Source organism: Lactuca serriola, chromosome 2, assembly GCF_051521515.1.
Source record: "Lactuca serriola cultivar US96UC23 chromosome 2, Lser_US96UC23_V15, whole genome shotgun sequence".
Lineage (NCBI taxonomy): Eukaryota > Viridiplantae > Streptophyta > Magnoliopsida > Asterales > Asteraceae > Lactuca > Lactuca serriola.
The window spans coordinates 152,515,395-152,527,776 of record NC_136409.1 but is presented as its reverse complement, the minus strand read 5'-3'; positions in this window follow the sequence as shown (position 1 = coordinate 152,527,776).

The following is a 12,382-nucleotide window of genomic DNA, read 5'->3' as shown; positions in this document are numbered from 1 at the left end:
ACCTATCTATGTTAGTCCGCAGAGCATGAGTTAGAGGACGCAATGTGGTGTTAACGTGAGTATGAGACTGTGGGATGATAAGAGAAAGTGCTACTAGTCAGCGAGAGGGTGTTGTGATACTGCGGGGAGCCGTAGTATTCACTAGTCAGCGAGAGGGTGTTGTGATACTACGGGGAGCCGTAGTACTCACTAGTCAGCGAGAGGGTGTTCTGATACTGCGGGGAGCTGTAGTACTCACTAGTCAGCGAGAGGGTGTTGTGATACTGCGGGGAGCCGTAGTACTCACTAGTCAGCGAGATGGTGTTGTGATACTGCGGGGAGCCATAGTATTCACTAGTCAACGAGAGGGTGTCGTGATACAACAGGAAGCCGTATTATTCGCAAGTCAGAGCATGACACAGAGGAGTGTTAGGCTTGGGTAGCCTTATTATTAAGTTTTTAGGGACTTGATGGTCGGACCAGGAGTGAGACTGTGGTCTCCTTAAGGATCAGGAATCGTTATATACTGAGTAAGGTGTGGTTATCATAATCAGAAGGAATTTGGGAAGTGATGTACACATGGGTTGCGGGTCATGAGTCATGAGTTGAGTGGTTCATAGGGACGAGTGGTTCCAATTCTGGGTTGGACCAGACTCTCGAGTTTGAGTTTCGCTCTAGTGGTGCTTTGAGTAGGTGAGATGAGATTCTAGATTCTGAGATAGGTCCCAAGTTAAGGGGTATTGTTTATCAGTTGATGTCTTAGACCTGTGTAGGTCGAGACTCGGGTATGGGAGGTACCACGAGGCGCATGTATCTAGGGAGTGGTGTTCGAAAGAGGTCGAGGGTGAAATGATTTAACGGGTTTGTGGTATTCGTTGGGGGTAAAGAGGGCTTCGTGACTTGTGTGTCACCGGGCCGAGATTGTTGTTGTGAGAAGGAAGTCGGTGAGACATTTCGGGACATGTTATAGGTGATCTTTGGAGGTTCAACTATGGAGTCAGGAGTTGACTTAGTGCCCAATAATGAAAATGGATATGAGAAACGAAGTTGGGGCTTACAAATGTGATGTATGAGGACACTTATGAACGAGTATGGTTTTTCCCTTATGTCTGAGGGCAGAGTGTTAAGGATTCTGTGTTCGGATGGGTTCTGATAGCGGTTAGGGGATGAGCCCTAGTGAGGTGTGGACCCTTCCGTTTTTTTGGGGCGTGATTCAGATCTTTTAGCATGTTGGTATGAGTGAGAGGTATCCGATTGTTGGATTCGGTCTTGTGAGAATCAGAGGATCAGTGGGTAATCAGGGTTGACACTCGAGGAGCGAATATCTTGGTGATCGCATGGGTAGGTGGTCTGGCGGCGAGTTAGGTCACTAGAGTTTCCAGATATTGGGAAAGAGTATATTAGCGGGCGAAGAGTTGGTTTAGTTTTGGGAATTGGGAGTTTTCTGTGTGGTTTCAGGTGTCCATTGAGAAAGATATCGGTGTAGTATTAGATCCTTCCGGTGGTGTCTTTCGTGTTAATGAACTTTGTGTGGTTACGGAGTGATTTCGAGGGAGAAATCTAATTCAAGTGGGGGAGAATTGTAACATCCAGATTTTCAGAGGTATTATGGCGTAGGTTAATCTTGTGATTAGAGGAGAGACTCGACGAGTTAAGGGTCCAACTCGCCGAGTCGAGCAGGGTTTCTTCCGTGGATTTAATGAGTGGACTCGACGAGTCCGAGGAGGGACTCGCCGAGTAGGTGTTGGGCAGAGAAACCCTAATCTTCAGGGTTTGGGACCTATTTAAAGGCACTTATAGCCTCCTAGGCCCCTTCCCAACAATTTCTTCGTCCCTTGAGAGAAACCCTAGAGTTATTTATGAGCTAGAGAGGAAAGAGGCTTCTTGGAGGTCCTTTCTTTGAGAAGAAGATCAAGGGAGTTGCAAGGATCTCAGAGGAGAGTTGGTGGATCAGTCTCATCTTCATTTCAAGCTTTAGATCTGGTACAACTCTTGCCTCCCTTGTGTTTGAGTAGAATTCCTTGGTTGTAAAGTTGGGCTTGTATCCATATTGATGGGGTTTTGGGTGCATCAAAACCCTTTTTCGAGTCAATTGTAGATCTGGACCTTGTGAGGTCCAGAGATCTAGAAAGTAGGCAGCCATGAGTGAGTAACCTTGGAGCTTTGAAGCTATGGAGCTTCAATGGAGTCAAAATGGTGTATAGAGAAAAATACACCATGCACGAGCTTCAAGTGTGAGGATAGCTACTTTCTGCTTGCCAGGTGAGTCTTCTCACTATACTTTACCTAGAGTGGTAATTAGAGTTATGTGACAGATTATTTTTTATGCTATTTATGTGATGTGATGCACTACATTATTTCTATGTGATTTATGCTATGTGTTGGTTCCAGAGTATACAGAGTTACGACCGAAAGGTCCACAGAGTTAGGACTATAGGGTCCACAGAGTTAGGACCAGAGGGTCCACAGAGTTAGGACCAAAGGGTCCATAGAGTTATAGCCTCGAGTGGCTAATATGTGTTTTATGTGGTATTTTGGGGAACTCACTAAGCTTCGTGTTTACTGTGTTATGTGTTATGTGTTTCAGGTTCCCAGGATCGCGGGACGACACCGGTTAATTGTTCACACCAGAGAAAGAGTTATGAGGATCCTGGATTATTAATTACTAAAACATGGAGTTATGTTTTGTGAATTGAACAAATGAGATTTTAACAAAAAGTGTCATGAGGATTTATATGTTTTTAAATCAAAAATTTCTTTTGAAAATTTACGTTGTTACAGCTACGGGCATGTGTTTTATATTTCGGAGGTAGTTGGGATACTTTCCTTCCTGTGGCTGAGTTTTCTTATAATAACAGCTATCATGCGAGTATTGACCACCCTCCCTTCGAGATGTTGTACAGGAGGAAGTCTAGGACCTTGATATGCTGGGGTGAGTTTGGACAGAGAGTCATGAGGAGTACCGAAGTGCTACTCAAGACTACAGAGAGGATCCAACAGGTGCGGAGAAGGCTTCAGACTGCTCAGAGTCGGCAGAAAAGTTATGCCGACAAGCGTCGTTCGGACTTGGAATTCCAGGTCGGGGATATGGTGCTCCTAAAGGTGTCACCTCGGAAAGGTGTCATCCGGTTTAGGAAGCGGGGCAAGTTGGGCCCCAGATACATTGGACCTTTCAAGGTTGCAACCTGGGTGGGCAAGGTGGCATATAGGCTGGACCTGCCGTCCGAACTCAGTCAGATTCAGAACACTTTTCATGTCTCCTAGTTACAGAAGTGTCTGGTGGATGATTATGCAGTGGTGCCTTTCGAGGACATTCAGGTGGATGACAACCTGAATTACATTGAGCGACCAGTAGCTATCCTCGACAGGAAGTTGAAGGATCTGAGGAACTAAGGGTTGAACTGGTGAAGGTACAATGGCAACACCACAAGTGCTCGGAATGGACTTGGGAATTGGAGGACGAGATGAGGGAGCACTACCCCGAGCTTTTTCAGGGCTCAACAGTAGACTTCGAGGACAAAGTCTAAAATAAGTGGAGGAGATTTGTAACACCCGATTCCTGATATGTATTTAAATTCAAGTATTGTTGTAATTTACTCTGTGACTCGGCGAGTTGGAGGCCCAAATCGTTGAGTAGACTCGACATTATGCGGGGGTGTTTAATGATCTACTCGACGAGTTGGGAGACCGACTCAACGAGTAGGAGCTGTCTGCACAAAACCCTAATGTTACCAGCCTCATCACCCTCCCAACTCAAAGCAACCCTAGATTTAAACTCTAAACCCTTATTGAGTGTTATTGAGCCTTTTTGGTGCTTTTTGTGTGTGTTTGAAGTTGAAGAAGAAGAATAAAGCTTGGAAGTTCAAGTAAAAGCAAGGAGATCCAGAAGTTTTACTTCATTCTCAGCTCATTCAAGGTAAAAAGCTGGAACCTTGACCATCTATCTTTTAGAATTTGATTTGGGGCTATTTCTACCCTTTTTATGAGTATAGAGAGGCAACTATCTACCCATGTTCTACCCAACATATTAGTAGATAAAAATATACATTTTTATACATAGTTTAAAAACCTGTATAGCATGCTTTGATCAATACATATCCCACATAACAGATGAGGCACACACACATAACACGTAATTCATAGAAAACAAATCAGATCCATGAGATAGAAGAGAGTGAATATACGTTCACACATATAACACAAAATATACACATAACACGTATTTCGTATAAAATACTTTATAATTATGCGTTAGAAGAAAGTAACCACACACTCACGCATATAAACAACAATATACTTAACACACTCAAACCATACTTGTATTATTATCGTGTTTATGAAAGGTAGTATACACTCACTTGATCAGAAGATGATTGGACAGCACTACAGCTTGCAGAAGTAGTAATCCTCAGCAGATCTGGAAGATCTCTACAAAAATCGAACTTCTCGCGGGCAGAGCTTCGGCTCGGGAATCGCACTTCTCGGGATCCCGGGAGCGTGAAACTTCCTTCTTAATTTGGATATGAGATCCGGGGTGTCGGGATGGCTTTGGGGGTTTACGCGCAGAGCTTCGGCGCAAAAAGGAGAAGAAATGAGCAAAAATACCCGGAACCCTCCCATCCTATTTATAGGAGGCTAAGGCATCGCAGTACGCTGGGCGTACTGCCTTACGCAGGGCGTAGGCCTTCGAATGCGTCACTGCATGCGTCATCCGAAGAAATCGAGTGCGAGGTGCGTCAAGCTTCGTGGTACGTTGGGCGTACTTCGGATCAGATCGGTGACTCCTTCGGATATACATCCGAATTAAAGATTAAATTTAAATACAAATTATTTAATAAACTTCGGAAATTCATATCTTCTTCATACGAACTCCGTTTTCGACGTTCTTTATATCCACGCGTAGGTGAGACTACGCTCTACAACTCTCGTTTAGACTCCGTTGGCTAATTTTGAATTTATTTTTATTAATTATTTTTAGTAGGCCGGGACAGAAAAACTTCGTTATAAATTCATAACTTCTTCGTTTGACGTCCTTTCTCGCCTAACTTTTCATCGTTTCGATACCAACAACGAGATCTTCGATTCTCGTTTAGATCGATTCAACTAAAAACCGCTCGATCTCAAATCGAGTATTTCGGGCTGCATACCGCTAAGTCGAAACTTCAGAAAATCATAACTTCCTCATACGAAGTCAGATTTGGGCGTTCTTTATATATTCGGAAACCTCGTTTCAACTACTACAACATTATCCAAAGATATAAAGTTTATTTTACACTTAAATTTTGACGCTTATTTTTATTCTTAATTAATCAAACCACATAATTAAGCAATTAAGCACAAAACACATAATACTCAAATAATACACTTCTATTATTTCATAATGGGTTACAAAGGTTAACCTAGACTATTACATCAACGAAAATGCCTAGCCTGGAAACGCGGGCGTTACATTGTTGAAGGTGAACTCGTCGAGCTCTTGCTAGACTTGACGAGTAAGGACAAGATTATGGCAGTATGTGAACATGGGGACTCGGCGAGTTGGCGGACCAACTCGGCGAGTAGGTGGACCAACTCGGTGAGTCGATTCAACCATATGTTGACTTTGACCAGAGGATTGACCATTGATCAAGGTGTTGACCTTGACCTTATCTTGGACTTGAGTTGGCTCTTGTAAGGGTTACGAGTATGAATTGATAATTTAGAAAAGTTGTTGTGTAGGGATTGAGGATTCGAGGAGAGTTGGTTTTCGTACCGAGATCAGTGCAGACACCACACGACTTTGAGGTGAGTTTTCTCCTAGTAGGAGTGGGTCTACGACCACAATGCCGACCCACAAGTAAGAGTGTTAGATAGATGATTGTCTTTGTGATAATTTTCTAGGGTTGATATGAGATATGTTTATTGTGCCTGATATGATTATTGTCCTTGATATGTTTACTGTGCTTAGCAGTAGTAAGGGTGAAATAGTCCCCGGTTATCGGTTGAAAGATACCGAAGGGGAGGGTAGCTCCCAGTTACCGGTTGAGAGATACCGAAGGGGAGGTTAGTTCCCGGTTACCGGTTGAAAGATACCGAGGAGGAGCCCAGCTCCTGGCTAAGCCTGACAGATACTGCTTGAAAGATACCAAATATTATAAATTATTTGGTATGTGTATGATGGGGAACTCACTAAGCTTTGTGCTTACGGTTTTTAGTTTTGGTTTCAGGTACCTCTTCATCTAAGGGGAAGGAGATGGCGGGGTAGCAATACATCACACATTCACACATGATATTCCGCATTTAAGAAACCTGGGATTGTACTCTGATATTACACTATTTGATCATATGGTTTGAGACTTGTGATTTGTGACTTTATGTTGAAATGATATCAATGTTGTTTTCCGTTAACTGTTTTTACAAGTAATATACTCTAAAAATGAAAAAAATTTGGATCTCAAATTTGGGATGTTACACATACTTCGGGCTTGCCCCGGCTAGAATCACAAAGACCTCTAGCATACTAACATTCCTCGGGCCTCGCCCGACATCGGATCGTGATCCAGAACATATAACATACAGTGCCCATGGCTAACCCCCGGGTCTTCCTACTATACACAAACATAATGGGCCAACATTGTGGCCTTAGAACCATGCACACAGTGAGGAAACTCACCTTGCACTGCTGAAGTCCTGCTAATACTTCGCTGGCTGCTAACTGGCAATTCCCCAGAACTGTTGCTCCCTCGGCTCCCTGAGCTACCAATACCAAAATATCACTTAGTCCAAAACAATAATCCTTCTTAGGGTAAAATGACCATTTTACCCCCTAGACCAACTTGGTACATATCTAAGGTCCAAACCATGCTCCAAAATGGCCTAACACTAGGTAGGATTCCCAAGCCCACTAGTGGCCCACTAATGACCCGATTTGCTAAATTGGGCCCAATCCCTCTAACGGGCCTTACCCTAAGCCCAAACATATTTTTGGCCCAAATTATCCGACTTCTGATGGCCCACTAATCCTAAAGACCTAAAGTCCACTGCTTGGCCCAATCCGAGGCCCAAAACACATCAAGCTCATAACCGGTGAGTACGCGTGGCGCACTCTTCTGTACGCTAAGCGTACTGGCTGTATGGTGTGTACGCTGCGCGTACATGCATGTACGCCCAATGTACTCCCCTGTTAAGTCACTTTTCCCATTAAGTGCTTAATGCTCTACTCCAGAAGCTACAAACACAAATCCAAGTCCTTTTCGACGTCTTAAACCATAAAGTCCTTCACTTGGTGGCTTACAACCCACCAATAGAGCCCAAACTTGAAATATGATAACTAACTTCCATGGAAATGGTCTTAACTCATGCATGAACCCATTATGACATCCAAGATGGCAACTTTTTGCCTTAGGGACTCATTTAGAACTGAGAGTAGCAACTCCAAGTGCTCGAAATCGGATTGAACCACAAAGCTTCAACCTTTGGACTAAAATGGTCCAAAAACTCAATCTAAGAGATCTAAGGAGATAATCACCAAGTTTAGATCTTTATACATTGAAATGGTTAGAAATGAAGCAAAAATACCAAATCTACAACCTCTCCTTTGAACCACCACCTTTCCTTGCTCCTTTCTTGTTTGGAAAATGGATCCACAACACCAAGATGCTTCACTAGTGACCTTCTAAGCTCCAAGAACACTCAAATATGGATCAGGGTTTTGTAGTAGCTCCTTTAGGGTGGAAATGTAGGCTGGCCTTCGAGACATAAGGTTCTTTATATAGGGCTCAACCCTAAAATTAGGGTTTGGGAACTCTGAGCGTACGTTGGGCGTATGCCCCTCCGCACCCTCGATCATTCTCCTTTATATGCTGGGCGTACACTCGCGTCTACCACCTTGGATGCATGGTCATTTCTTGCCATCTTTCTCTATTAAGGACTTATATTGCCAATAACTTCAAAGTGCTATATCTTCTTCATTCTAATTATGTTTCCGACGAACTTTATACCCACGAAAAGGTGGCAAGAAGCCCTACGCTCCTAACTACACACCTAACCCTAAAACCTTCTAGATAAAACCCAAGACCCATATAATACCGAATCGCCCTACCCTTGGCCTCCGAAACCAAAATCAAATGCTTCCAAAACTGGGTGTTACAATAGGTCTGCGGTTCAAATCCCCTACCAACATTTATCTCATCTTTTGTTTTGGAAGTCATAAAATGCATTCCACATCTCCTGTGTATACAAACAACAACCCTCTTCATCTCTTATATAACATACCAAAGATCCCGCATTAATTCATGAAGATAACTTTCACTTTTTTCATCATCTATATATATGAAAGTTTCTAAGTCTCACTAAGTAAGTTCGTGATTTGGTTTGGGTTTGGGTTTCAATCCGAAACCGACCCATTAAAAACCAAAACCGAGAACCCGAACCTATGGGTTTGGGTATTGTGTTTAGTTTTAATGCTTTAAAAACCAATAATAATGAAACGAACCAAGCTCACCCCTAGTCAGATGTGCCAGACATGGCGTTTCTAAATATGTAAACGAAGTTTTCTAACGAAAGACGGAAGTATGTCAAAAACATGTTTAAAGTTGAAATTCAGTTGTATTCCGGTTGTTGCGATTAAATTTTTTTCACAAAAGTACTATAGTACAAAATCTTTGAAAGTAGAATTAAATACTAGAGTATGGTCTGATTCCAAAAATGTGTTCAAAAAATACTTAACGATATGCGTATCTAACAATACAATGCATTTTAAATTTCATTTATGGGAAAATCAGTTATATTACTGATTTGTTTCCTTAAAATGGTTATAAATTTTGCGCACGATTTTCGTTTTAGGCATTCTTTATATCCACATAATAATATTTACGTGCTCTATCTACTTAGAGTTTCTTTTGTACATAAAAAAACTTAATACAAGACTTGTTTTTCAATGTAGTGCTTATTCCTTATGTATTGTGAATAATCTTTGTTTACGATTTACATTCATCAAAGACTAAAGTGTTATTCCGTATGTATTTCTAAGTGTAAAAATTTTATTTTCATTAAAAGTGAGGGATGCATTACATTAGGTCTATTACAAAGTGGGTGCACGGTGGTTTGACCAACGAACGTTGACCTAATTTTACCATTATCATATTCTCTTCTCGTTAAAAGAATTTTGTCCTGACATTCGGCTCATGGTCAGGGTATCGTAAAAAAGATGGGGGTATTTTTATTTCATATAATCCTCATGTTCCTAAGTAAATATGTGTTGGAACCTGAAAGTGAACCTCTAGCAATCACAAATTGTGAAGATCCGAAGTCAGTTTTGAGTCCGAGATGTGAAGTGTCCGAGATAAGCTTTTGGTACAAGATGGAGTTTAGTCCGAATTAGAATGAAGATCCGAGATCAGTCATATGTTTGAAGATTTATTATACTTGTCTTTTATGTGATGTAACATTTCGTACGACTTAGCCTTTTGTGTAAGATAGATAATCAGATGTCGATAACTGGTTATTATTCAGTCCTATGTTAATATCACAAGTTTGTACAATGTACCTCCTTTCCTATATAAGGAGTGTTTTGAATGACAAGATAAAAATGGATTGTTCTTCCAAAGATAGCTAAAACTTCATTTACTTCACTTTCACTTTACTATCACATCAAAATCTTTCATAACATTCTCATTGTTCATTTATTGTCTTTACATTTATCATTCTTAAAGTTTCTTCATTAATCACTTGTGTACTTTGTTGAACATTTACTTCAAGTATCGACTGGTTTTACCAGACTTGAATTAAACATCAATTAAGAGCAAACATCGATCTTTTGATTAACTCAAGGTTTGAGTTTTCAAGCCTTGTCCTTGTGCATTATTTCTTGAACTCACAATTGGTATCAGAGTTTGAGTGGTTGTCTTTTGAATTCATAAGAATAGATTATAGTTGATTCGAAATTACCATGGTATTTCAATCATTTCTGTGTTCAGGATAAAAGTGTTGGATTAGGTGTCTAAGCCCATAACTATAATTGGTATGTACTTGACCCGAGAGTAGCATGGTCTATTTCGGGTTGCCTTCACCAGAACAATTTGACAGGCTGGATATTTGAGAAAAAAGTTATTTGTGATTTATTAATATATTATAAGAATAATCTATTAATTGAGAAATCATATTATTTAATTGGTATTGATCAAGAATTAACCTGGAATTAATTTAGTGATAAAAAGAGACTGCTTAAATTTACGAGGACTGATTAGGTAAATCAGTAATACTTATAGTTTGGGCTAAAGATCTATGTTGATTAGGATTGGACTAAATCTTTGTGAGAGTCCATGAAGAGTTGGTCCAAAAGGCTAATAAGTTATTGGATTAAAAGCCCTAGTGAATTAGGGTTTACAAGTTGAAACCCTAGGAATTCCAAACTATAAAATGATCCCTAGCTTGCTAAAATCGACCCCTAAGACTCCTAAGGTGAATGCCTAGCCGATTTTAGGTTCATAACCTCTCTCTCAAATTCATGCAATTGTTATTGGTGTTTGTGACTTGTTTGAGGCATCACACTTGAGGTGCTAAGCTCTTGAAAGGCCAACAACTACAAGCTACAAATAAGAGGTATTCTTCTAACTAGTTTTATGATTCATGTACCAAATTTGTATGCTAGATAGGTTTCATGCTTTGTATAACTTTTTATTGCATGTATAACTAGAGAAAATTTAGATCCAAAGTAATAGGGTTGTATGTGCACCATAGGAGTGTTATAGTACATAAAACCTAACAATGGTATCAGAGTCATGGGTGTTTTCAGTTATATTGATGCATTGGTATTATTTTCAAAGATGGAAAATTTGTCAATTTCGATTCTACATGACCACCACAACGTGGAAATGCTTGCCACGACGTGGTGATGCATCTGATGGCAGATTTCGGATTTCATGGATTAATTTGGATTTGGATAATTACTATAAATTGTTTTGTTGATAAAAAAAATTCGATTTTTATGTTATAAAAATAATTATCCTCATCTTAATTAAAAGATAATTGTCAAAATTTTATGATAATTGATAGTTTATATGAAAAATCAACTATTTGAAAATTTGAAATTATCTTACTACACAAGTATTAGGTCAAATTGGTAAATGATAAATTATATGATAATTGCATTAGTTAAAATTTGATCTAAATGTTTCTTGAAGACTTTCATAACTTGTCCTCATGTTATGAAACTTGAAAAGTCTCATTCATGAAACAAATTAAGTCTTTAAGTTATGGAATTCAAGAGTCTTGAAAGGTTACAAAACTTGTCATCAAGTTTTGAAATCCAAAAGGTTTTGAAGAGTTACAAAACTTGCCCTCAAGTTTTGGAATTTAAAATTTGATTTAAAAAGTTTTAGTTGGGAAATATTAAATACTAAACCATTTGACTTCATAACTTAAGCTTAGAATTAAAAGTTTTTTTTAATTATGGTTTTGTTGATAATTAATTAAAAGATTAATTAAAAAAGTATTAATAAATCCATAATTATATGGTTTGAGTTTAATTAAATTAAAAGTCTAGTCTAATTAATAGATTAAACCACCTAGTATTTTAAATGTTTAAAATATACCCTTATACTATATAAAATTAAAATTTTAATACATTATATATGTATAAGTAAAAAAAGTCATTCTTACCGTTAGTAGGCCTCATTCACGAAGCTGGTCTATAAGGGGTGTTTAAGGAAGCGACTTGTAAAATGACCACCAATGGGTATCTATTCTTACCCACCGCACTCTTGACTAGTGGAGGTTCGTTAGCCTAACGGGTTTGATAGGACATTTAAATCCTCATTAAAAGTATGATGAAATATTAAGTAACTAAACCTTTTATAAATTCTCAATCTTAGTTACTTAGGAAAAATGTGAATTTAATGCTAACCCATAAAATTGCACATTGCAACTTATTAGTCGTTAGTGGAGCGTGTGTGCTTACCGGCACGCTGATATGGGACTAATGAAGGATGACAATGGGTAGCTCGTAGTTTTTCATAGATCAATGGAACATGTGTGGTTAACCGACAAATTGATTAGGTGATAAATGACTTCGAGAATACCAAGCTAATTGGCATGGTTATTCACACCTTGTTTGTGATCCTCGGCATCCCAGTAATCAACTTGAAGGGCATAATCGAGATTAAACATGCCATTGAAAAAGTTCAATGAATCTCAAAGAATCTAGGAATTTCAATTCATTTAAAACCTAATGCTCTTTTTCGTTTTTCATGGTGGAAATTGGTAAATCGTCATTTACCTACCTTCAAATATTTTACAATTGGATTACCGCATCCCTCTTCCTAATTGTAGAATATTGTGTTGGGTCCTAGCATTAATATTTCATTTTGGGTGTTATATTAAGGACTTAAATCAACTAACTTGAATTTCTCCCCTCATAGATGTC